Source organism: Sus scrofa, chromosome 5, assembly GCF_054392235.1.
Source record: "Sus scrofa isolate SSC_HxYL_T2T_F1_AM1 chromosome 5, Sscrofa_HxYL_maternal_Yorkshire_Landrace_v2.0, whole genome shotgun sequence".
Classification (NCBI taxonomy): Eukaryota; Metazoa; Chordata; class Mammalia; order Artiodactyla; family Suidae; genus Sus; species Sus scrofa.
In genome coordinates, this window is record NC_139387.1 from 32644677 (window position 1) to 32672439 (window position 27763).

The following is a 27763-nucleotide window of genomic DNA, read 5'->3' on the forward strand; positions in this document are numbered from 1 at the left end:
CGTGCGTGCGCGTGACCGCCGCAAGCGGCGGGTTCGTGAGCGCGCTGCCGCCTGGGCTTTAGAGAGAAACTCTGTTAAGGGCCGAGGCGAGAGAGAGGTGGCCACTCCTCATCTCTTGAGTGACTTCTGCGCTTCGTTCCCGCAGCTCTGATTATTCGGACCCTCAGGCCAGAGCGCGAGGCTGCCAACTCGCTGCTCTGTGGAGCTGACGGCGTTCTGAGGTGAGCTGAGAAGCCCCTCCCTGCAAGACTGCGTCAGTGCCTATGACGTCACGTTTCCGTGACGTCAGTAGTTCTTAACATCTGGCCGGGGCTCCGCAGGCCGGTGATACGCGAAGCGAGAATGCGAGACGCGAGTTTGGAATTGTGCTGGCTTTCACAAAAACAAGTCTGTAGTCCTCATTGTTTTTAATCCAACTCCATTAAGTGGTTTCTAGATTAGAAGCCCCACGTGGGTAAATTTATCCCCTTGTCTGATTTTCATCCAGTCACACGTGGTGGTTAATGTTCGCCTTGGTTCCATTTGTTGTAGTCATCTCGGAGTCGTGCTAACGAAAGGGCTTACAAGCAGAGCTGCTCCTTAAGCTTGGCCATTCTTCCCACACTATTAGGCTTCCTTAAAGAGTTATCATCATGAGGGTTACATTAATGTAACGTCTGTTAAAGGATCTGAATTGATACTTTGTCACTAAGATTAATTACAAATCCCTCTGACGTTTAGGAAACACCGTAAACTCGGCTCATAGATAGGTCCTCTACCTGAAACACTCCCCACCGCTCGCAGAGTTCGCAGTTTTTACCTTTCTCTTTCCTTGTACATGCTTATTTATTTTATGCCGTTTAGTCATGTTGTATTTAATCACATGTATTTGCGTGTTTCTTTTTCCTACTAAGTGGTGAACTCCCTAAAGCAGAATCTAGGGTTCATCCACCTTTGTAATCTTTTCATCATGGCTGACACAATGATGTTTGTTGGACAAATGAAGGAATTGCCTATTTTTTTTTCTTTTTTGTTAAATGAAATCTGTTATGCCATCATTACCTGTTAATGCAAACGCCATAATAGGATTTTAGTGAACATATAGTATACATGTTCCTTGCTGTTAAGAATATAATTAAGATAAACTCTTTTACTGTGATACTGTTGCTGCAATTTTGGCCTCTGTCAGTGCCAAATAGAGACTCGAGACAAGAGTTTTTGGTGAAGGAGAAAAAAAAATAGCTTTTATTGCTTTGCCAGGCAAAGGAGGCCACATCAGGCTAATGCCTTAAAGACTGCCCTCCTTTGGGAAGGGAGTTTTATAGTAAAAATGAGAAAGGTTTTTAGATAGGAATCAGGATTGGGGCAGACACGCATTCTTCTTTCTTAGGGGGAATCTTAGTCATCAAAGCTGGCATCAGGAGATCTCAGCATGATCGTGATGGTGGTCTTCTGAGTTATTGCCTAGAATAACAGTACTTGCAAAAAGGGATATTGATCAGAGATTAGAACAAACACAGGAATTTCCTGAAAAACCGTGTGCCAATAATCTTTAACACACAGACATGCTCAGGGTAGTTGGGTTCAGAGTGCAATTAAGCCAGGGAGAAAGACAAGGAAGGACTCTAAACTCTTCAATTTTAAAGTCTTCATTTCTAAAAGAAGCATAAGGAATATAACTTTTCTCTTAGGTGTGTAAGATGCCTGCATCATTTTATATATATATATGTATATCCCTTGAGACGGAACCAGGATTCTGCCCCAAGGCTGTCCTTTTGTTGCTTGACTCTTCCTCCATTGTCTTTGCATCCCCTTTCTTCCCTGATAAGCAACTGTCTGAACCTGTCCCTTGTAACTCAGGGAAGGCCATGGAGGCTGAATGAGGCCGATTTCCTAAGAACAAGAAATGGGGAACACAGAAAGGCATTTGTGCCCAGGAGCCCCACAGGGCCCTGCTCAGTTTCAATACAAGGCAGAATTTTATATGTTATAAAGGTGGAAAAAGAGGCAGCGATAGTATCTTTTTGGGAGGATCAGGGAGGATTTCTGGAAGAGAATGTGATGGTTCTTGATGAATGAGTAGAAGTCAGCAATCAAAAAAGTTGTAGTACCAGCGCCAAAACCAATACAGAGGAAAAGTGTTATAAAAGTCATAAACATACTCAAATAATATAAGAATTCTGTGGATGGTAAAGGTGGCATCATAAATCAATGCAGAAAGGAAAACTTACTCAATTAACAGTAAAGGAGACGTGATTATGGGGGGGGGGGACACTTTTACCCTGTATCCTACAACACAAAATAATTACATGTGTAAAAGCAAAACCCTAAACTCGAGAGAAATACAAGTGAAAATTTAATTGATCTAGAAATAGAGAAGAATCTAATTACAAAAGAATTAAGAATTGGAAAAAATTACAAAGCAAGAGATTGACTTGACTGAGAAAATTTCAAGAAATTGCCAACTTGGGGTGGGGGTGAGGGTGGGAGGATATTTGTAGCATATGTCAAAGGTTTGATGTGCTTAAAATATCAAGATCTAGTAAACACAGAAATGCAGATTAAAAAATTCTATTTTTGACCTATCAGATTTTTTAAAAACTTTTTTTAAAGTGCTGGTAAACATGCAGTGACTCTGTTCTTATACCTTGCAGATGGGAGTATAACTTGGTATGATCTTCCTAGAAAACATTTGGCAATATATATTAAGGTTAAATGAGAGTATATGCTGTGTCTAAAACTCTAGGAGAAAGTAGATGCTTGATAAATATTGGTAATGTTAGCACTGAGAACTATGTCTAGTGACTTATGATGGAGCATGATAATGGGAGAAAAAAGAATGCATACATATATGTGTAAATGGGTCACCATGACATACAGTAGAAAAAAAATTGTATTGGGAAAAAAACAATAAAAAATAATTTAAAAAAAATTTCATAGAATAATGGAAAAAATGTATTAGTAATATTTATTGTTACTATTATCATTGTTTTTATCATTCGCATAATCATACCTTTTAACCAGCAGAACACCTAGAATAATGCTTTGAACTTATCAACTTTAATAATAGTTACTTTACCAGCAAAAACAAGTTTATCCAGGAATAGCCAAAGGAATTGCAATTCAGTTATGGGAACAATGGTGGACAAATCCAGAGAATATGGGAGGGGAGCTTGCTTTTACAGAGAAAAGGGTGGCCTTGGTAGGGGCTGTCATAACTAAAGAGTTCATTGGAGGAAGCTGGGAGTCCAAAGTATGGAGGATTCTCATTGGTTGGGGTGCTGCAGTCTCTGATTGGCTGGGCTGTGGCTGACCAGAAAGATGTTTTTTCCTACCTGTTGGGTATTAAAGTAGGCAGTACCTTCCTGTGGGAGAGATGTGGGGGATGTCTCTTCCAGTTTGGAGTAATTGATGATGCAGAGCTGTGAGACTCTCCCTGCAGACACATCCTGACTCTGATTTTATTTATTTGTTTTAAAATTTTTACTGAAATATAGTTGATTTAAAATATTGTGTTACCTTCAGGTGTACAGCAAATTGATTCAGTTGAAAAAATATATATATATATTCTTTTTTTACATTCTCTTCTATTATAGGTTATTACAAGATATTGAATCTATGCAGTAGGTCCTTGTTGATTATCTATTTTATATATACTAGTGTACATATTTTAATACCAAGTTCCTAATTTATCCCTCCCCCCCTTCTCCTTTGGTAACCCTAAGTTTGTTTTTTATCTGACTCTGATTTTAGCTGAGGCTTCTTTAATTCCACAAGCTTAATAGATGTTTGCTAAATATTTGATTGGCTGATAACCTTGTCTCAAGAATTTTATAGGAAAAGATTTTTTTTTTTTAAGGGCCACACCCACGGCATGTGGAGGCTCCCTGGCTAGGGTTGAATCGGAGCTACAGTTGCAGGCTTACACCACAGCCACAGTAATGCAGGATCCAAACCATGTCTGCAACCTATACCACAGCTCACAGCAACACCAGATCCCTGACCCACTGAGCAAACCAGGGATTGAACCCTCTACCTCATGGTTACTAGTCAGATTCGTTTCCACTGAGCCACAATGGGAACTCCAGGAAGAGATGTTGAGTTAATGACATGACGAGCTGGTAAAACATTCATGTTACAAAGGTGCAAGTTACTTAAATGGATGGTCGTCTGGTTCGGCCCATAAGAAGGACGCTTTGAACAGTAGCAATAAATTTTTGGCATTGATGATATTTTGGCAATCTATTGCTGCATATTAAATAACCCCAAAATTGAGTGGCTTAAAAACAATAAAAATCATGTGTTCTCTCACACAGTTACATGAGTCAGGAATTCAAGAGTGGCTCAATTGGCATTTCTGTTTCAGTGTTTCAGAAGGTGGCAGTCGATGTTGGCTAGGCCTGTCGTCATCTGAAGACTTGTTTGAAACTGGAGAATCTGTTTTCAAGGTGGCTTCCTTACATGTTCAGCAGGTTGGCACAGGCTTTTGGCCACATGGGCCTCTCCACAGGATGGCTTGAATGTCCTCTTCACAGCATGGCCCCTGGCTTATCCTGGAGCAAGTGATCAATCTGATGGACCAAAGCAGAAGCTGCGGTGCTTTTTTATGATGTAGTCTTGGAAGTCACACATACCCTGGCCATATTCACGGCCATCCTTTTTTTTTTTTTTTTTAAATTATAGTTGACTTAAAATGTTGTGCCAGTTTTCTGCTATATAGCAAATTGACCCATCCATATATGTTTATATATCTGTATCTATATATAGATATAGATATCCATATCTATCTATCTATATCTATGTTCCCTTTATTATGCTATCTTCCATTGTGGTCTGTCCCAAGAGACTGGATATAGTTTCCTATGCTGTACAGCAGTACCTCATTGTTTATTCATTCTAAATGTAGTAGTTTACATCTGCTAACCCCAAACTCCCTGCCCCCTCCCACTTGGCAACTACAAGTCTGTTCTCTATATCTGTGAGTCTGTTTCTGTTTTGCAGATAGGCTCATCTGTGCCACATCTTAGATTCCACATATAAGTGATATTATATGCTGTTTGTCTTTCTAACTTCACTTAATATGATAATCTTTAGTTGCATCCATGTTGCTGCAGATGGCATTATTTCCTTCTTTTTTAATGGCTAAGTAATATTCCGTTGTATAAATGTACTACATCATCTTAATCCATTCTTCTGTCAATGGACATTTAGGTTGTTTCCAAGTCTTGGCTATTATGAATAGTGCCGCTATTAATATAGGGGTGCATGTATCTTTGTGAATGAAAGTTTCATCAAATATATGCCCAAGAATGGGATTGTTAGATCATATGGTAGTTCTGTATTTAGCTTTCTGAGGAACCTCCATACTGTTCTCCTAAGTGTTGTAACAGTAACATTCCTCCTAACAGTGTAGGATGGTTCCCTTTCTCCACACCCTCTCCAGTGTTTGTTATTTGTAGACTTATTAATGATGGCCATTCTGACTGGTGTGAGGTGATACCTTGTTGTAGTTTTGATTTGCATTTCTCTAATAATCAGTGATGGTCACCACTTTTTCATGTACCTATTGGCCATCCATATGTCTTTGGAGAAATGTCTGTTTAGGTCTTCTGCCCATTTTTCTATTGAGTTGTTTGGTTTTTTGCTATTGAATTGTATGAGTTTGTATATTTTGGAGATTAAGCCCTTGTCGATTGCATCATTTGCAACTATTTTCTCCCATTCTGTAAGTTGTCTTTTTTTTATGGATTCCTTTGCTGTGCAAAAGCTTGTGAGTTTAATTAGGTCCCATTTGTTTTTGTTTTTATTTCTATTGCCTTGAGAGACTGACCTAAGAAAACATTGGTATGGTTTATGTCAGAGAATGTTTTGCCTGTGTTCTTATCTAGGAGTTTTATGGTGTCATGTCTTATGTTTAAGTCTTTAAGCCATTTTGAGTTTATTTTTATGCATGGTGTGAGGGTTTGTTCTAGTTTCACTGATTTACATGTGGGTGTCCAGTTTTCCCAGCACCTCTTGGTGAAGAGACTGTCTTTTTCATATTTCAGGGCCATCCTTGATTGAATTTGGACGTAACAGGGAAGGGCATGAATTCTAGGAAGTAAGGTTCAATGGACTATCTTGGAAGCCAGCTACTACAGATTATGATGACATTTCCAGCATGGAGAATTACCTGTCTTTTTTTTTTTTTTTTTTTTTTTTTTTGTCTTTTTGCCTTTTCTAGGGCTGATTCCCACGGTATATGGAGGTTCGCAGGCTAGGGGTCTAATCTGAGCTGTAGCCACCAGCCTACGCGAGAGCCACAGCAACACCAGATCCAAGCACCAGATCCAAGCCTTGTCTGTGAACTACACCACAGCTCACGGCAACGCCGGATCCTTAACCCACTGAGCAAGGCCAGCCGATCAAACCCGCAACCTCATGGTTCCTAGTCGGATTCGTTAACCACTGCACCACAACGGGAACTCCCCAGAATTATCTGTCTTTTAAAATTTTTTTTTTTTTTTATTTCATGGCCGCACCTGCGGCATATGGAGGTTCCCAGGCTAGGGGTTGAATCACAGCTACAGCTGCCGGCCTATACCACAGGCGCAGCAACTTGGGATCTCAGCTGCGTCTGCGACCTACACCACAGCTCATGGCAATGCTGGATCCTTAACCCACAGAGCAAGGCCAGGGATCGAACCTGTGTCCTCACGGATCCTAGTCAGATTTGTCAACCACTGAGCCACAAAGGGAACACCCTGTCTTTTTAAAAAATTTTAAGGATGGAAGCTCTTAACTGCTCCTTTAGTAATATTGCTGAAGAAGCTGTTTCTTCATTTCAGACCTAGTATTTCCTATCTCTTAGAAAAACAACTCTGCTTAAGACCATTGATTTGATACCACTCTTTACAGGGTCTTTGAAAATATCCCTAGTTACAATGCCAGTGACAAAAACTGTTTTAGTGATAAGCTTTTGGAGGGGCAAAATTATATTAAAAACAGACAAGGCATTTATTCATTCATTTATTTAAGTTTCCATTTTTTCATTCATTTGACAAACCATTGACTTAATTTTATGTATGGTCGAAGTACATAGAAAGCAACATATGCCAAAATTAATTTGACAATTTAATGATTCTGCCAGTTAATTCCTACCACAGTTTTTAAGTATTTGGGCTTACTTCATTTTTGCTGATCTATTTTCTTGATGTTATACCAACACAATAATACAATCGTCATTGATTTAGCATTTATTTTGTGTCAAGTGCTTTGCACATTACTAATCTTCCAACAAGTCTTCAAGGTAGGTGTAGTTATTGCCATTTGATTCTGGAGCAGTTAAGTAGTTTATCCAAAGTACAAACAGCCAGTTACTAGCAGGGTGAAATGCAAACCAAGATCTGCCTCTCTTTTCTGCACAAACACGGCAGGTGTTAGTGAATTTTCCCCGTATACTTTGCCTTCTACCATATACATGTGCCTCCCACTATCTCCATATGCCTCCCACCATCTATATATGTCTCCTACCTGAGAGGTAAAAGACTTCTACATTTTTATTCAGGCATTTTCAAATTGCTTCTGTAGTTATCTTCCTTATTATATTGACATTATGGTTGAAAGACATGATTTTAGTGAGAAATCTATTTTAGCTTACCAAGGGGAACCAGATATTTGATAGGAAACAATCTTTTTTCATTTTTTATTCAGATTATTTACTACAACATACCATATAATTAGCAATACATTATGCAGCTCTTTAGCACCTAACTTTCACCTAAATTCCTTTGTCCGTTGTATGTAAAAAAAAAAAAAGTCCAACAACCTTTTTTTTTTTACACTTAACTCTTCCCATTTTGTTTTTCTACATATGTAAATATAATGTAGTTTTGAAATCAAGAGTAGGAGATTAGACAAGGTATTGAGTTGAGGAACTAATCCAAACATTGAAAGAATATTTTAGATCTGTTCTCTAAATAACCAGTGCTTAGTATTGATATGGAGCTGCATAGTCCAATATGGTAGCCACTAGCAATATATGGCAATTTACATTTAAATGAATTGACGCTAAATAAAATTTAAAAGTTGGCTCTTCATTTGCTCTAGCCATATTTCACATGCAGCCACCTGCAGAGCCACCTGCAAATGTGGCTAGTGGCTACCATATTGGACAGCAGAGATAATGAAATTTCCATCACCACACACAATTCTCTTGGCTGTGCTAGAAAGAAACAATGTCGTAAGAATTTCACAAACTACAAAGTAAGCAATAAGGAACAGGAACTTCTGCTATTATTTTAATCCTATATCTTTCTTCTTGACAATATCCACATTTATGTGTTCTCTTTAAAGTCTTACATATATATGTGTATATATATATAAGCAAAAAATAATTATAGCTAAATTTGAGTACTTAATAAATTCTAGGAACTGTGCTTAGTGCTTTTTGTGAATTAACTCATTTAATCCTTAGAGCAGTGCATGTTCATTGTGGAAAATTTGGAAAATATGTTTTAAAAGAGAGAAAACCAACCTTAATCCCCAAACCCAGAGATCGTCACTGTTGACATTCTGGTAGAGGCTGTGGTATGCTGCCCAGATCCCAAGATACAGCTGCCGGGAATGTTGGCTGATGATGACTCACAGTTGAATTCTTCTCCAAAATACCTTCAGTTTCTGAGGAAACTGCCTCATACTAGGTTATCTTCCTTCCCTGGGGACAGCCCAAATCCCATGACTGGTCATTTGTGGAGGTTCAAAGGTGCAGTCCCTCAGGCAGAACAATCTGGGACCGCCCACTCAGAACCTCCCATGGGGCCAATTATAGTCTCTGTGGCATCTGCCCTGCAGTTCAATCCTGCCTGCCTCCTTTACAGGTACTGTTCTTGAGCACGCTCTCCCCTAAATCACTGTCATGCACATCTCTGCCTCAGAGTCTGTTTCCTTGGATAAACCTAAGCTAAGTCACCATTTTCAGAGTATAAGTTCCATTTTTCCCTTTTTGGCATATATGTATTTAACTTTTAAAAATCTGTCTAAACTTAGTTCACCCTAACAAATTTGATGTTTTCTCATCTGTTTCATATGATAATTTTTTTAGTTGATAACATTTCATGAATAATTTTGCGTGCAACTAAGTATTTTAACTTTTTTGAAAATATTAATTGAAGTATGTTTGATTTAGTGTGTTAATTTCTGCTGTACAGTAGGTTCAGTTATATATATACTTTATATATGTATATATGTATACTCTTTTTTTAGTATTCTTTTCCATTAGGTTTTCTCATAGGACATTGAATATATTTCTCTGTGCTCTACAGTAAGACCTTTTTATTTATCCCCTCTAGGGATAATAGCTTACATCTGCTAACCCCAACCTCCCATTCTATGTCTCCCCCAGCTCCCTCCCCATTGGGTCTGTGCCACAATTTTGAACAACTACTTGGGATCCATATGGTACATCATACTCAGCTAGTCTTGCATTCTTGAGTTACCTCTGGATTTCTTGTTATGATGAGGGGAAAAAATGTTTTTTAACTTACTTGTATTTGGATTTTCTGTTATTTATAGCTGAAATCATTTCTAAGTGTCACTAATCCCTGATATTCATGATTAGAAATAATGCAATGATAAACATCGTTTTATGTAAACACTTGAATAGCAACAACTTAACATAAATGTTAGGGAAGAAGAGAATTAGGATCCTGCATTTCCAGGATTTCTTCTTTTTGATCTTATGCAGCTCTGTCCTTCATCATCCCATTTTCCTTTTCTTGTGGGGACCAGAAAAATAATGCATGTAAGTCTTCCTAAATTCTTCCAACAGTCACTAGTAATTAGAAAAGGAAATGGACCTTTTATAAATCAGAATTCTGTCTCTTCGAATAGGATATTTTAGCAAATGCAGCATGCTATAGTGTTCATACCCACGAATACAGAATCAGCAAAGGGTTTTTGGGAGCAAGGATTGTATGAACTGGCTTGTATTTTAGACTAAGTTATGCATTTACTTTATATATTTGACTGGAAATCATTAAGGTCTCTAGGGTTGGGATGTTTTACCTCCCAGGATAAACATGGACAATCAAATAAGCTGAACTGAACTACTGTTTGGAGTAAAAAGGAACAGTGATAAATTGCAAAACAGATGTGAAAATTGTTTGGTTTCAGCTTCTTAGTGGCAGGCACTTGGCAATGCAAAACCTGAGTCTGGTGAATCTGCTTTCATGATTTCCACTTACCTGGTCTTGAGGCAGCCCCAGAAACCTCTGGCTGGCTGTTTCTGGTTCAAAGTAAAGCATGGGGATACTTTTTGATCTTGTAGGGAATAAAGATATGTAAGACCTGAAGTATTTAAGATAGAGATATTCTGGCTCGTACCCACTGGTGTCTTTAGCATGGAAGATGGCTCCAGATCTGGCCAGACTGCCAGCAAGTTGCTCCAGACTAGACTTCCATTTATGAGCATGGACTAAAATTAGACAGGCATAAGTAACGGAGTGAAAAAGAAACCTAAGGAAATCATATATCTGATAAGGGGATAATATTTAGAATATATAAGGAACTCCTACAACTCAACAACAACAGCAAATATAATCCAGTTTTAAAATGGGCAAAGAAGATAAACAGATGGCCAACAAGCATGTGAAAAGATGTTCATTATCACTAATGATTACGGAAATGCAAATCAAAACCACAGAGAGGAGTTCCTGTTATGGCTTAGTGGAAATGAACCTGACTAATATCCATGAGGATGCAGGTTTGATCCCTGGCCCCACTCAGTGGGCTAAGGATCTGGCGTTGCTACAAGCCGCAGTGTAGTTTGCGGATGCAGCTTGGATCTGGCATTGCTGTGGCTGTGATGTAGGCCAGCATGTGCAAATCTCATTCAACCCCTAGCCCAGGAACTTCCATATGCCACGTATGTGGCCCTTAAACACACACACACACACACAGATGTGTTTTCACACTCTTTAGAATGGCTACCATCAAAAAACCCAGAAAATAACAAGTGTTGGCAAGGATGTGGAAAAATTGGAACCTTTGTGCCCTGGTGGTAGGAACATAAAATGGTACAGTCCCTGTGAAAAGCAGTGTGGTAGTTCCTCAAAAAATTAAGAGTAGAACTACCATATGACCCAATAATCCCACTTCTAGGTATATATCCAAAAGAACTGAAAAGATCTCAAGGAGATATTTACACAACCATGTTCATAACAGCATTATACACAATAGCCAAAGATGGAAGCAACCCAAGTGTCCATAAACACATGAATGGATAAAGAAATTGTGACACATGCATTCAATGGAATTTCTTCCACCTTACAAAGAAAGGGAAGAAAGGTATCCTGTACAGGCTACAACACAGATTATGAGGACATCATGCTAAGTAAAATAAGCCAGTTAGGAAAAGACAAATAGTGTATGATTCTACTTAAATTTATAGAGACAGAAAGTAGAATGGGTTGCCATTGGGGAGAGGGGAACGGGAAATTGTTCTTTGACTATAGAGCTTTAGTTTTACAAAATTAAAATATGCTGGACATGGTTGCACAAAAATGTGAACGTACTTAACACATAGGTGGGAGAGGGGAAGGAAGAGGAGATCAAGATCATAAGCATCCCACAATGCTTAAAATACATATTTACTCTTGTGATCCATTAAAGGAAAAGCCTGCTGACCCCTGAAAATATTACACATGACATAGTTTTCCTTTTTGTATTCTTTCGGTGTGTTCAGTGCAAGAAATAGGAACCACTCACTCATTTTAAGCAACTAGGGATTTAATATAGGGAATTGGAAGCTCACAGTTATTAGAAAGGCTAAGGGAATAAGTGGGGGCCTCCAGGAATGATTACTAGGACGAAACTGCTGGGCTGATCTACCAGGGAAGCTGCTACCTGCAGTAATGAAAGATGGGAGTCAGGGGACTCCAATGATGCTGTTGACTTCAAAGACATACCACTGTAGCTGTTATCCAAGGATCAGGAAAGCAGTGCTGCTCCTGTAACTACCTCTCCACACCCATGGAGTTCGTATCTAGACACTAAAATAATGCTGCAGAAAAGCCCAACGTGTTCACTGCTAAGTTTGCCTGCAGAAACAAAGCAGATGGTTCCAGCCTGCGATCCACCTTCCAAGTGCTTTGAATTGTCAGAAGCAGAGCCTGAACTGCAAAGAGATGGGGGGGATGTGGTTTTTCCTGCTTTAACACCTGCGATATAAGAAAGTACACTAGAGCTTTGGAATGGATACCGAGAGCCAGTTTAGAGTACCCACCACAGCTGGGTTGTGGCTTTAGGCTCTTTCCAGCTCTTGTCATCTTTGGCCAGCTCTGTGTTGCCTTATTTGAGATACCTCTGACACCCTCTTCTTGACCTTCACCCTTAGTGGGTAGGATGTTCCTTTTTTAGCTTCCATAACTCTTAGCTTTAGTATATCACTCCATATCCTAACAGCCTGGTTTCTTCCTCCACCAGACTACAAGCCCCTGGAAAGCAGAAACTTGGTGTATAGCTGTAGAAAATAATAAACAGTTCCTATATTATAACATCCCAAATAGCATTCCTTTCTTTCTTTCTTTTTTTTTTGGTCTTTTTGTCTTTTCTGGGGCCATATCCATGGCATATGGAGTTCCCAGGCTAGGGGTCTAATTGAAGCTGTAGCCACCGGCCTACTCCAGAGCCACAGCAACGTCAGATCCAAGCTGCATCTGCAGCCTACACCACATCTCATGGCAACACTGAATCCTTAACCCACTGAGCAAAGTCAGGGATTGAACCCACAACCTCATGGTTCCTAGTTGGATTCATTAACCACTGAGCCACGACGGGAACTCCCCAAATAGCATTTCTTTTCCTATTTCCTTTGTTCCATACTTTTGTGTGTTGATATCTGTATATAGTGAAAGCTTTAAAAAGTGTTATTTTTTTCTTTTTTCATTTATTTATTTTATTGGGGTATAGTTAACATTTTTAATTTTCTTATTAAAGTACAGTTGCTTTAAACTATTGCATTGGAGTGTATAAGCATTGAGGTTCTGCTGTGTAGCACAGGGAATTATATCCAATCACTTGTGATGGAACATGGAAAATATTATGAGAAAAAGAATGTGTATATATGTATAACTGGGTTACTTTCCTGTACAGCAGAAATTGATAGAACATTGTAAATCAACTATAATAAAAATGTTTAAAAAGTATAGCTGCTTTATAATGTTATGCTAATTTCTGCTGTACATCAAAGTGATTTAGTTATACACACACACATATATATATTCTTTTTAAAATATTCTTTTCCATTATGGTTTATCCCAGGAGATTGGATATAGTTCCCTATGCTATACAGTAGTAAGACCTCATTGTCTATCCATTCTAAATGTAATAGTTTGCAAAATCCCAGTCCATCCTTTTCCCTTCCCCCTCCCCTTTGCAACCACAAGTCTGTTCTCCTTGTCCATGGGTTTATTTCTGTTTTGGGGGTAGATTCATTTGTGCCATATTTTAGATTCCACATATCATATGGTCTCTGTCTTTCTCTTTCTGCCGTACTTCACTTAGTATGAGAATTTCTAGTTGCATCCATGTTTCTGCAAATGGTATTATTTCATTATTCTTATGGCTGAGTAGTATTCCATTGTATATATGCACCACATCTTCTCAATCCATTCATCTGTTAATGGATATTTAGGTTGTTTCCAAGTCTTGGCTATTGTGAATGATGCTCCAGTGAACATTGGGATGCATGTATCCCTTTAAATAATTTTTGTGTGGGTATACGTGCAGAAATTGGACTGATGAATCATATGATAATTCTATTTTTAGTTTTCTGAGGAGCCTCCATACTGTTCTCCATAGTGAACCAGTTTACATTACATTACCAGTTACAGTGTTGGCGGGTTCCTTTTTCTCCACACCCTCTCCAGCATTTATTATTTGAAAGTTTTTAAATGATGGCCAATCCATCAGTGTCAGTTGGTACCTCATTGTAGTTTTGACTTGCATTTCTCTAATAATTAGTAATGTTTAGCATCTTTTCATGTGCCTGCTGGCCACCTGTGTCTCTTCTTTGGAGAAATGTCCCTTCAGGTCTTTCTGACCGCGCCCCCCCCCCTTTTTTTGGCCACACCTGCAGCATATGGATGTTTCCAAGTCACAGCTGTGGCAACTTTGGATCTACTATGCTTGGCCAGGAATCTAACCCACGCCTCAGTAGAGACCACTCCAGATCCTTAACCTGCTGAGTCATAGGAAGAACTCCTGCACATTTTTTGATTGGGTTGTATTTTGTTGTTGTTGTTGTTGTTGAGTCATATGAGCTGTTTGTATATCTTGGAGATTAAGCCTTTGTCAGTCACATTGTTTGCAAATATTTTCTCCCATTCTGTAGATTGTCTTTTCATTGTTTTTTGTTTTTTTTCGGTTTCCTTTACTGTCCAAAAGTTGTAAGTTTAACTAAGTCCCATTTGTTTATTTTTATTTTATTTCTATTGCCTTAGGGGACTGACCTAAGAAAACATTTGTTCAATTTATGTCAGAGAATGTTTTCCCTATGCTCTCTTCTAGGAGTTTTATGGTGTCATGCCTTATGTTTAAAACTTTAACTCATTTTGAGTTTATTTTTGTGTATGATGTGAGGGTGTGTTCTAACTTCATTGATTTACATGCAGCTTGTCCAGTTTTCCCAACACCATTTGCTGAAGGCTATCTTTTTCCCATTTTATATTCTTGCTTCGTTTGTCAAAGATTAATTGACTGTAAGTGTGTGGGTTTATTTCTGGGCTCTCTGTTCTGTTCCATTGATCCATGTGTTTGTTTTGTACCAATACCACACTGTTTTGATTGTAAAAAATGTTAGTTTTCTGGCTTTCTTTTTGACAGAGCAAAGAGAAGTTCCACGAATACTCTGTATGTGTGTATCCTTGCTTAATTCTTTGTAAACCTATGTATATTAATAAATACTATGGAACAGCTAATGTTTGAACATACTCAAGTGAGAAGTATATGTAATCCTCACAGCTCTCCCTTCAGTAGATATTTTTTAATTCCTATTTTATAGATGAAGAAACTAAGGTCTAGAGAAGCTAAGTAGCTCATCTACCTACAGTTACACAGCAAGTGGCAAAACTGGAACTCAAGCTCTGGCTAATTACCAAAATTTGTACTCTTAACCATTGTAATTATAATAATGATTATGATCCATGATGACAGCTGATGTTTCCACACATAGTGCTAGGCATTTTACATATGTAACCTCAAGCTGTATGTTTCCTTGCATAGAATTGATGCTTCATTGTTGTCATGTGGTAAGGCAGACAAAGCTCTTGATATCTGTGGTCTCTTCCTGGCTCTGCCACTAATTCACTGTGTGATCTCAGGTAACCTCCTAACCCTTCTAGTCTCCATTTTCTCCTCTACAATCATCAAATAATCTTTAAATACTTCTAGTTCTAAAAGTCCGGAACTCTGAATAAATTATACTTTATTTTTCATTCTGTAATTATTACTTCAGTATAGTAAAACTCTTCCCCCCCCCCCGAATTCTAAGCTCCTATGGAATTTGAATTTGGGTTTTTTTTAATTTTGTCATTTTTAATTTGTCTTTTTATGGTCATACCCATAGCCTATGGAAGTTCCCAGGCTAGGAGTTGAATCGGAGTTGCAGCTCCAAGCCTATGTCACAGCCACAGCAATGCCAGATCTAAGCTGTACCTTCGACCTATGCTGCACCTTGTGGCAACACTGGATCCTTAACCCAGTGAGTGAGGCCAGGGATCGAACCCGCATGCTCACAGACACTATGTTGGCTTCTTAACCCGATGAGCCACAATGGGAATTCCCTCAATTTTGTTTTATTATTTGCTCTCATCTTCTGTGGTTCCTAGCCCAATGCTCTGCATAGTACATAACAGGCTCAGAAGAGGTATATATATAAATATATAGACTGAGATCTTTCCAAGGAGAAATACCACCTTCACGAGCATCTGTACTTGCTGTCATATGTTACTTTCCTTGGGGGATGATATTAAAATGTAATTTAGGGCTGTCTCAGAGAAATCAGTGCTTAGCACCTTTAGAAATGTTTCTGTAGTTAGAGATAAGATTCTTATCCTTAAAGCAGAGTGTGGTCACTGTCCAAGCATCTACTCCTGTGACTGAATGTGAAAGGATTTCTTTTGTGAAAATTGTGTGCCTGTCTATAAAATGGTCTTGGTCTATGGAAAATGCCAGGTAGGGAGTTTTCTGCAGGGGACCAGTTCTCATTCTGCTCCCTATCTCTTAGGGCAATCAGAATATCACAAATCATGCAATACTTTTTCTTAACCTTTGAGGAATCACTTTTTTAGAAAATGCCTTTAAAAAAAAAAAAAAGGAATTGAAATTCTCTCTAAATGTGAATGACCTATATATACATTAGGCAAAATGTTTTTTGACTTCACATCTGTAGTTCAGACTTAAGAAAAAGATTAAATGGGAGAATTAAGCCAAGAAGCCTATAAACAGGGAAAGTAAATAACTCTTAAAAATAAGTATATTTAGCTGCTATTTTACATTCTAGGGGAATGGCAAAATTCACCTCTGAGGTAACTGGAGATTTTGTTTGAGGAGAGAGAGGAGAAAAACAAGATGAGCCTTTTAGGATTGTGAGTTAGTCTGTACCAAGGATGATTTGACTATGAGAATTACATTTCTTGGAGTAATAAAATGACAGCAATTTGGACCTGAAAACCCCAGAAAAGAGATGGAGAAGGAAATCTGGGCAAAAGGGCAGCAGGCAGGGCCTGAGAAGAAAATAGTGAGAAATGGCCATAGAACTTTTGGGGACTTATATTTCCTGTCCTCTGCTATAGTATCCCATCTCTTCTTATCATTCCCAATCTTCCAGTAAAAGTCTTTTGCAAACAACTACTTGTATGTCATGGTTCTTGGGGAATAGAGGAGGCGACAATGGTCAGCACTGGGATGAGGGGGAGCAAAGCGGAGCTAGCAACCACTAAAGAGACAAAAGCAGGAATTTAGAGATGATCCAGAAGTCCTTCTTAACCTTGGGGTAACCTTGGGGAATCATACTTGTATATTAAAGGATGAAGCGGAGTTCCCCTGTGGCACAGTAGGTTGAGGATCTGGCATTGTCACTGTAGTGGCTTGAGTTGCCGCTGTGGCACAAGCTCAATTCCTGGCCCAGGATCTTCCACATACTGTCTGCGTGGCCAGAAAAAAAGGGGGGGACATAAGGTAAACTTAGAAGCCTGGGACAATTCAGGGCATTCCAAAGTACACGTGAAGGGTTAAAGCCTGATCCCCAAGCAGTGGGAAAACCTCCAAATTAAGCAGCGTCCACATGCCCTTGAAGGGCTTGATTACAGAAAATTCATAGAGAAAATTGGAGAGTGATATTAAGAACCATTCATCTCGCTCGAGAAACTGTGTTTGAAAACAGCAACAACAAGGAAACAGAACTCCGTGACCTGTTTGTATGTGAATCTGTGTTTTTCTTAGTAGTCACCATGGTAGCAAGGCAGTTTGACAAGGGTGCCTTCGAAGCACATACAAGGGAGAGAGATAACAGCTAATCATGTCCTGTCTTATACTTTAACTGTGTTGATCCTCTGCCTCTGACCATTAGCCTCTGACGCTTTTCTCCCTAATAGCATCAAGCACAGTGCTAGAAATATATTAGGCACTAAAACATATATTCTGATTGGCTGAATTAAATATATGGTGTTTCTGCTATGTCTTCCTTTCTAAGCTATAGAGAGAGTCACCCTACAGAAATTTGATTTAATAAATGACTCTTGGGAGTTCCTGCTGTGGCTCAGTGTAACGAATCCAACTAGTATCCATGAGGATGCATGTTCGATCCCCGGCCTTGCTCAGTGGGCTAAGGATCCGGCGTTGCCGTGAGCTGTGATGTAGGTCACAGACACAGCCTGGATCCCGCATTGCTGTGGCTGTGGTATAGGCCAGCAGCTTCAGCTCCGATTCAGTCCCTAGCCTGGGAACCTCCATATGCCACAGATGTGGCCCTAGGAAAAAAAAAAAAAAAAAAAAAAAAAAAAAAGCCCCTACATTTGTCGAGGGGATCAAAACTAGGCCATTCTCCTGACTGGATTTCAGGCGGAGGAGGAAAAGGACAGAGATGAGACACTATTATTAGAAGACTACCATGTAAGTGCTAAGTAGAATCCTAAGTAAATTCACTTTCATCAGTGAGGCCCAGAAGCTTTGTGTAAAGACGGGGAGTACTGTTTTCTGCCTGGGTGCAAAGACAAGTTTGGCAGCAGTTTCTGAAGTGAGTAATGTCAAGTCTGAGTTAAAGCCCTAAGGATAGGGAGTTCCCGGATTTCAAACTGAGAAAGCTTTTTAGGTCCCTACCCCCACTCAATTAACACTCAGCCTGGGAAGCCTTCTTATTATAACGCCTTGAGTTAATGATAATCTTTTATTATAGCTTTCCCCCCTAATATATTCTTACATTTCAATTGTCATCTCTGAAATTGCTCTGCATTTCAATTACTTCCACTTCTGTTTTTAATGTTTTGTTATTTCACATTTCTTTTTAAAAGCATTTTACCCTAGACATATGCTCTTTATTTTTATAGCCAGGGTGCCCAAATTTGCCACTTTAAAATCTGGGTTCTTGTAGTTTCAACAAATCCTCAAAGTGTGTCACCTCCAGTTTATAAATTGGTATTCCAGTCATGTTCAAGACTGAAAACAGCTGCAAGAATTTGTCCTTAGAATTCTTTAGCAGTAGCTTCCATTGATAAAGCCTAAATTTGGTTGGTCTGGTGGATCAGCTACTGGGATGTCATTATCATTACGAGATCAGCCCGCTGGGATAAACTGAGCAGGACCAGCCTCTTGTGGAACAAGCTGCAGAGGTCATTGTTCCCAGAGAGGCACAGGTTAAATCCTTCCAAACTTGCTAAGGAATTTGACCTAGTTCCTTGAAACTAGAGTGTAGCTGGAAAATATAATTCATTGCAAATGCATTTCTTTCTTCCTCAAAATTACTTTTGAATCCCCATCAGATAGGGATCACATGGACTCAGATCACCACTGTTAATAAGCCTGATTGATTCAATATGAAAATTGGGGAGCAGACAAATAATGTGAACTCATTTTCTGAAAAGAATGTTTAGGCCTCTAATTATTGAAACTTTATGAAGATACTGTTGATATGGAAGTTCCCAAGCTACAGGTCAAGTTGGAGCTGCATGTGCAACCTATGGCACAGCCACAGCAATGCCAGATCCTTAACCCACCAAGCAAGGACAGGGAGCGAACATGCATCCCCAGGAAGGCAATGTCGGGTCCTTAACCCACTGAGCCACAATGGGAACTCTTTTTTTTTTTCCCCTGCCCACTGTGTTTAGCACAGTGACAGGCTCAGGTGTTCAGTGAATGTTGAATAAGTGAGTGAATGAATTTGAAAGTTTTTCATAATCTGACTCTTAGCTACATGTCTAGTTATAGTATTTTCTACTGCTCTCTTCCCCCAAAACATATAGTTTATACTTCAACAAAATAACTCTTGAGTTTCCTAAAAATCTCTCCTGCTTTTCCACTTCTGTACCTTTGCTGTTACTGTAACCACTGCCTGGGATGCTTTTCTTTCATATCCTCAACTATGAAAACGTTACTGTTTTCTAGGCCCCACTTCAAAGGCTGCTTTCTTCTTGAAAATTTTACTGATGATCTCAATAAGATACAAACCTTTTTACCTTCTGTTGTAAAACTCGGAACCTCCTGGCCATTTATTATCAAATACTTTGTAATTATTTTTGTAGTTAACTTATTATAAGCTGGCTGTATCGTAAGTTTCTTGAAGACAGCCACTGGGTCTTATTAATCTTTGTAGTGACTAGCACGTAGTTGATACTCAATAATTAGTTGTTGAACTAATTGCAGTAATCAGCTTTGCTAATGCTATACTATGAACCCTGCACATTTTTATCACTTTTCTTAGTAAAATCTAAATGTTGTCCTCATAAATGGACAACTCCCAAACTAGACTGGAATTGTATCTTTGTCAGCATTTCTCTGCAGTTAATTCCGTAGGAGATTGGAGAGCTCCTTAAGACGAGGGGACTCTCCCTTTGTGTTGTAAATCACTATGGACTTGTTTGATTCTTTTAGTGACATCATTGAAATTCATACTGTGTGCTCTTCAGAGAAGACTCTTTTGAGTATTTTTTTTTAAGTATGTGTGTATCATCAAATTCTTAATTCCTCTGATCATTCATGCTTGTTCTCACCTACATTGCTAAATGGTGGCATTTCCATCCATTTAAACCTAAGGCAAAGGTCTTCATGGAGACCCCTGGGGCTTTGCGTTCTGCATATTATCAAACTTTTTTTTTTTTTCCTACAAATGACCTCTTCTTGACACCGGATGATAAAGCCAAAGAGTCTCATGCATTTTTAAAAAATTAGCTGTCAGCAACTGCAAGAAAGAGGAGAAGGCTGAAAGTGAACTGGAACACTGCTATATGCTTTATTTCCTAATACATCTAGCCCTCATGAAGAAGGCTTGTAATATCTCATTTAGGAGATAATATAGATTTAAGACAAAAGATATAAATAAGTGGACAAAATTGTCCTTTTCAAAATTTGGGATGGTCTTTATTCTGACCAGTATATGGGTAGCAATCTTGGATTGCAACTTTCAAAGTCTCCTAAAAGCATTATTCCCAAAATAAATGCTCCTTCCGTCAAGGCCTCACCAGTTTTTAAGTAAAATTTTCTTTTTACCATGCTCCTTCTCTCGCTTATTGCTACAACTCTCCCTGTGTCCTCTTTCTTTTTCACTTTTTCTCCATCTCCTTTTCTACTTTGCTAATCATATTTCTGTTCTTTTTTTTTCCGTTCTCTTTATTCTCATTTATATCATAGTATTTGATAATAAAATACTTTCCCATTTTTAAGGTAATTTCATAGTTTTCCCGTCTTAATTGATGTTTTTCAAAACATGTTTCATATCAAAAACATCTGTTGCGCATCTGTGATGAACCGGGTCCTGGGCTAGGTAAGGTGATAAGTCAGAAACAAATCATATAAGGCCTTGCCTTCGTGGAGCTCATAGTCTACTGGAGGTAGCATCCATTAAATAAGCAATAGCTTAAATAACTAATAACTAAAAGTGTATAATAGAGTAGAAGGTGACATTTAAGCCAAATGTTGTGAATGCAATTATGAATGAGATATGAAGGGGCTTGGCATGTTCATGATAAGACAGAAGTCTGGTGGGGCAGGGGGAGGGAAAAAAAGGAAAAGAAAGAGAAAACCAATGTGGTAGGAACATTTTGAGCCAAGGGTAGAATGATTTGAGGAGAGGTAGGTGGGGACTAGGATATTCAATGCCATCACAGGCCAAGTTTTGTTTTTTGGACTTAATCTGAAGAAAAATGAACAAGCCACTGGAAAGTTTTAAATCAGGAGAGGATGTGATCAGATTTGATTATTTTAACAATAACTGTGGGGAAATTGAAGATTTAAGGGACCCACAAAAAAGCTAGTGCTGTAGCCTCGGTGTTAGTGATGTTACTTTGGATCAGTAGAAATGGAGAAAAGTGGGTATTTTAATACTGTTCTGTGGACAGAATTCATAGGGCTTAACACTTCCATCTGGATGAGTGTAGATCTATCCTGCCTAGAGGCAGAGGGAGCGGTAAAATGACCTCTTATGAAGCATAGGAATCTTAGTCAAGATTAAGTCATGATAATAAAGTATAGTATTTCATTATGGAGAGATGCAGATAAAAGAAGGGGAAGGAGTTCCTGTCATGGCTCAGTGGTAACGAACCCAACTAGCATCAGGAGGACGTGGGTTCCCCGATCCCTGGCCTCGCTCAATGGATTAAGGATATGGCGTTGCTGTGGCTGTGGTGTAGGCCAGCAGCTACAGCTCTGATTCGACCCCTAGCCTGGGAACTTACATATGCTGCAAATGCGGCCCTAAAAAGACCAAAAAAAAAGGGGGGGGGAGACTCCGGGAGTTCCCTGGTGGCCTAGGGGTTAAGGATCCAGCATTGTCACTGCTGTGGCATGGGTTCAGTCCTTGGCTTGGGAACTTCCACATGCTGTGGGAACATCCAAAATAAATGAAAGAAGGGGAGACTCCATCTTATTAGATTATAAATGCTATACCATGAAGGCAGGGATTTTTTTTTTTTACTTCTTCTTCACTGCTGTGTTCCTAGCTCTTGGAATAGTGCCTGACATATAGCCACTAAATAAATATTTGTGGAGCAAATGCCTAGGGCCACAAGTGCAGTCTGAAAGCTATCTAAGCAAGTTGCCTTAGCTAATAGTCTGATTACAAGGAGAAAAATTTAGATTAAAATTTACAATCACCCCCTCACATTACCTCTCTAAGGAGGCACTGAGATGAAGCTTTGTTTTTTATTTTTATTTTTATTTTTATTATTATTATTTGCTTTTTAGGGCCACACCAGCAGCATGAGGTTCCCAGGCTAGAAGTCAAATCAGAGCCAAAGCCGCCGGCCTACAGCAAAGCCACAACAACACAGGATCTGAGCTGCATCTTCAACCTACACCACAGCTCACAGCAACACTTGATCCCCAACCCACTGAATGAGGCCAGGGATTGAACCCAAATCCGCATGGATACTAATTGGATTAGTTTCTGCTGCACCACAGTGGGAACTCCAAAGCTTTGTTTTTTATTCATAGGAAGCTGAGGAATTTCAGCTGACCAGCTAACTGATTTAGAAGAAGCAAGATGGACAAAATGACTGCTTGCTTGGGAAGTTTGGCTAAGACCAAGTGAAGGTCCTCGAAGACTAATGGCTGTGCAAGACCCCAGTGCTGGAAACCACAGTGAGTCTAAGTCTATCCGAGTGTGTGGGCTGAATTCCAGGCTTTAATGACAAATGGGATTTCATCATGGCTTACATCATACATCTAGAAGACATATAGATCCCCTCACCAGCAAGACCCATAAACAAAGGCATATCTGGCTCGTCATCTTCCAGCTCTTCCAAACTGAATTTTCCAAGTTTAAGTAGCTGAACCCACTAGTAAGCTTCCGAAAGGAGCCAGTTCATCTGGTGTCCATAGCAGAGGCTGGCAAACTGTCACCTACCAGACCAGCTAGCCTTCAGCCTATTGTTTATTTTTTAACAGCTTTACAGAAACATAATTCACATACCATGCAGTTACCCTTTTAAAGTTTATAGTTTATTTTTTTAGTCTATTTATTGAGTTTTGCTCCTATCACCACAATCTTTCAACATTTCATCATACCCCAAAAAACCCCTGCATTCATGAGCAGTTATTCCCCCTGTCCCCAAAACCTGCCCAGCCCTAGGTAGCCACTAATCTGTTTTTTGTTTCTAGATTTGCTTATTCTGGACATTTCATGTAAATTGAAGCAGACGATTTGTAGTCTTTTGTGATGGGCTTCTTTCACTTAGCATGTTTTCAGGATTCATCTATGTCATAGCACAACACTTTGTTCTTTTTTTTTTTTTTGCGTTTTAGGGCCACACCTGCGGCACATGGAAGTTGTCAGGCTAGGGGTCGAATCAGAGCTACAGCTGCCCGCCTACACCACAGCCACAGCAATATGAATCTGAGCAACGTCTGCAACCTCCACCATAGCTCACTGCAGTGCCAGATCCTTTAACCCACTGAGCGAGGCCAGGGATCGAACCCGAGTCCTGCTCGATACTAGTCAGGTTTGTTAACCACTGAGCCACGAAGGAAACTCCCAACATTTCATTCTTTTTTATTGCCAAACAATCTATTATTATATGGATGTTTCCACATTACGGTTATTACGATTAATGCTGCCTTGAACATTTATGTATAATGTTTTGTGTGGACATATATTTGAATTTCTCTTGGGTATGTACGTGGAAGAGGAATTGCTGGATCATATGTAACTCTGTGCTTAGCCATCTGAGGAACTGCCAAACTGTTTTCCAAAGCTGCTGTGACATTTTACATTCCTATAGTAACATATGATGATTCCAGTTTCTCCATATTCTTGCCAACACATATCATTGTCTTTTTGATCATAGCCATCTAAGAGGTGATAAATGGGATCTTATGGTTTTGTTTTGCATTTCTGTAATCTCCAGCCTATTTTTATATAGCCTGAAAAGTATGGATGGTTTTTACAAGTTTTTTGTTGTTGTTGTTGTTGTTGTCGTTTTTTTGTCTTTTGCCCTTTTAGGGCTGCTCCTCCGGCATATGGAGGTTCCCAGGCTAGGGGTCTAGTTGGAGCTGTTGCTGCTCACCTATGCCACAGCCACAGCAACACCAGATCTGAGCCACATCTGCGGCTTACACCACAGCTCACAGCAGCACTGAATCCTTAACCCACTGAGCAAGGCCAGGGATCCAACCCACAACCTCATGGTTCCTAGTCGGATTTGTTGCCACTGCACCACGACGGGAACTCCACAAGTTTTAAATGTTGAAAAAAAAAAATCAGAAGAATACTTCATGATACATGAAAATCATCTGAAATTGCAATTTCAGTGCCTATAAATAAAGTTTTAGGTTAATAATGTATTGTCTGTGGCTGCTTTCTCCCTACAACACAGTTGAATAGTGGCAACAGACATCCTATGGCCTGCAAGGCCTAAAATATTTATACCTGGCCATTTACAGAAAACGTTTACCAATGCCATGTCCACAACATCGTGGGGTAAGACTACCAAGGATCTAGGGCAGGAAAGAGGAAATATGTCTGCCCAGGAAAAATGGATTTTTAAAAAATAAAAACAGGGAGTTCCCTTGGTGGCGCAGCGGTTAACGAACCCGACGAGGAACCATGAGGTTGCGGGTTAGATCCCTGGCCTTGCTCAGTGGGTTAAGATCTGGCGTTGCCGTGAGCTGTGGTGTAGGCTGCAGACGCAGCTCAGATCCCGCGTTGCTGTGGCTCTGGCGTAGGCTGGTGGCTACAGCTCCGATTCGACCCCTAGCCTGGGAACCTCCATATGCCAAGGGAGCGGTCATAGAAAAAAGGCAAAAAGACAAAAAAAAATTTTTTAAATAAAAAAAATAAATAAAAACAGGATGCAAGCAGGCAGAACAAGGGAGTAAATCAGGCTGTTATGGAGATACCCTATTTTCATTTAAATCGCTGTTCTAAGTTCCTTCCAGATCTGAGCTGTCCCCATCTTGCAGTTCTCTCCCAGAATTCTGTTCTTCATATACTGCTCTGATTGTGTATTGTTTATCGGAAGCCTCCAGGGATTTCCCACACCCGCAGACCTCTTATTCAGGACCACTTAGCCAGGGTACTGCGTGATCAGCCACATCTTAATTTTCCAGCCTTATTTTCCAGTACTCACCTTCTATCGGAGACACCTAGCCTGCATCTCAGGATTGTGTGCTTCCACTCATACTTTCTTTTCTAGTTGGAATGTTTTTCTCTTCTCCAAATTCTGGACACATTTTTTTATTGTCATCATGAAATATTTTCAAGCATACAGAGAAGAGAGTAATATAGAAATATCTGTTCACTCACCACCAAGCTTTGTCAGATCATACCATTTTGCCATGTTCTTTAGTGGTTTGTTGTTGTTGTTTGTTTGTTTGTTTGTTGCTTTTTAGGGCTGCACCTGTGGCATGTGGAAGTTCCCGGGCTAGGGGTTGAATCGGCCAGGTCCTTAACTCACTGAGCTCCGATTCCACCCATAGCCTGGGAACCTCTGATTGCTATAGGTGTGGCCCTTAAAAAAAAAAAAAAAAGACAAAGTATTCCTTACTATTATCATTCCCGTAGTTATACAAAGACTATTTTAGATAGTCCAAGGAAAAGACATTCACAAATTTTTTAATTGTGTTTTTTTTTTCTCTTTTTGTATTTTAGGGCTGCACCCCCTTGCATATGGAGGTTCCCAGGCTAGGGGTTGAATCAGAGCTGCAGCTGCCAGCCTACACCACAGCCACAGCAACATAGGATCTGAGCTGCATCTGTGACCTACACCACAGCTCACAGCAGCACCGTATCCTTAACGCACTGAGCAAGGCCAGGGATCAAACCCACATTCTCATGGATCCTATTCAGGCTCGTTAACTGCTGAGCCACCAAGGGAATTCCAAAATTGTGTTTATTTTTAGAATGTACATTAGCAGGAGTTTCCTTGTGGCTCAGCCGGTTACAGATCTGGCATTGTCAGTGCTGTGGGTCTGTTATGATGCAGGTTTGATCTTTGGCCAGGGAACATCTGGTGTGGATGTGGCCAAAAAAATTAAAAAATACAATATAAATATGTAAATACAAGTATTTAAAAATAGAATCTAGAGGAGTTCCCATCATAGCTCAGTGATAACGAACATGACTAGTATCCATGAGGACGCAGGTTTGATCCCTGGCCTTGCTCAGTGGGTTAAGGATCTGACATTGCCGTAACTATGGTATAGCTGTAGTGTAGGTCGCAGATGCAGCTCGGATCTCATGTTGCTATGGCTGTGGTGTAGATTGGCAGCTGCAACTCCAATTCAACCCCTAGCCTGGGAACTTCCATATGCCATGGGTGTGGCCCTAAAAAGACTATATATATGTCATATATGACATCTATATTCTATGGAATATCAACTCCATTATTTCCCAGATAGTCTTTATGACGTAGCTAAAGTGGGTGGAAATACTAGGAAAGTATTGAATGAATAATGATGTTTAAAAAATAGGAGTAAATAAGAGTTTCCACTGTGGCTCCATGGGTTGAGAACATAACATAGTATCCGTGAGGATGAAGGTTTGATCCCTGGCCTCGCTCATCAGGTTAAGGATCCAGTGTTGCTGCAAGCTGCAGTGTATGTGGCAGGTGCGGCTCAGATCCTGTGTTGCTATGGCTGTAGTTTAGGTTGGCAGCTGCAGCTCTGATTCAGCCCCTGGCCCAGGAACTTCCATATGTCCAGGTGCAGCTGTAAAAAGAAAGAAAGAAAGAAAAAAAAAAAAAAGAGCAGCTCCCATGGTGGTGCAACAGGATTGGCGGCATCTTGGGAGCCGCTGGGACACAGGTTTGATCCCCAGCCCAGCACAGAGGGTTAGAGATCTGGCGTTGCCACAGCTGTGGCTTAGGTTTTGACTGTGGCTCCAATCTGATCCCTGGTCTGGGAGCTCCATGTGCTGTGAGGGCAGCCAAAAATGACAAAAAACAAAAACAAAAAAAAAAAAAACAAGAATGAGAAATATGTAGTAAATAAAAATACAGATGATATGGCGAAACTCTTAAAGGTTGTACTCAGATAATTTAGCTTAGAGAGTTTAGTTTATTAGAACAGAGACCCAATTTTATTTATTTTTGTATAGCCTAAGTATCCAGGTAATTCCAAATAGATGCTTATTGAGTTGAACTGAGACAGCAAGATCCTGGGAAATCACATGGCGCCTCCTGCACCTCTGACAGACCACGTTTAAAACTTTGTCCCCACATTGAGTGTCCCCAGCACATATGCCAGGGACAGATGGTGCTTTCTTCCCTCTCCCTTTCCTGCCATTATGACAAGTTGCCCTAGTTGGGGCTTGATAAATATGAAATAATGCTAATAGGAGTCATCATCTGAAGGAATGAGGACTCAGAGTTTACAGGATGCTCTCATTAGTATCACTGCAACAGCCCAATCTCAGCACGTCTCAGCTTGTGGGCCATTTTTAGAGAGATATTTCTCAGTCTCCTTAAAAATGACTATTTCGTAGCATCTTTTCATTATTGTTAATACTGAACACTAAGTTATGTTGGCAACTGAATTTGGTCTTGAGACTTGGAGGCGAGGAATCATTTTGTTGTGCAGCAAGCCCAATGCATAATGTTAG

The 27763-nt window shown here is 39.7% G+C and overlaps 1 protein-coding gene across 6 annotated transcripts in view; it reads left to right on the top strand.

Annotated features, from left to right (window-relative positions):
• Window positions 1-37: 37 nt before the first annotated feature.
• XPOT (exportin for tRNA) overlaps window positions 38-27763 on the top strand; it is a 196424-nt gene continuing 168698 nt past the window's right edge. For all 6 annotated transcript variants that reach the window (XM_084956255.1, XM_084956256.1, XM_021091942.2 and 3 more), the window contains exons 1-2: window positions 38-221; window positions 22660-22806. The gene's annotated coding sequence lies outside the window, so the exon portion shown is untranslated. The remainder of the gene's footprint in view (window positions 222-22659; window positions 22807-27763) is intronic.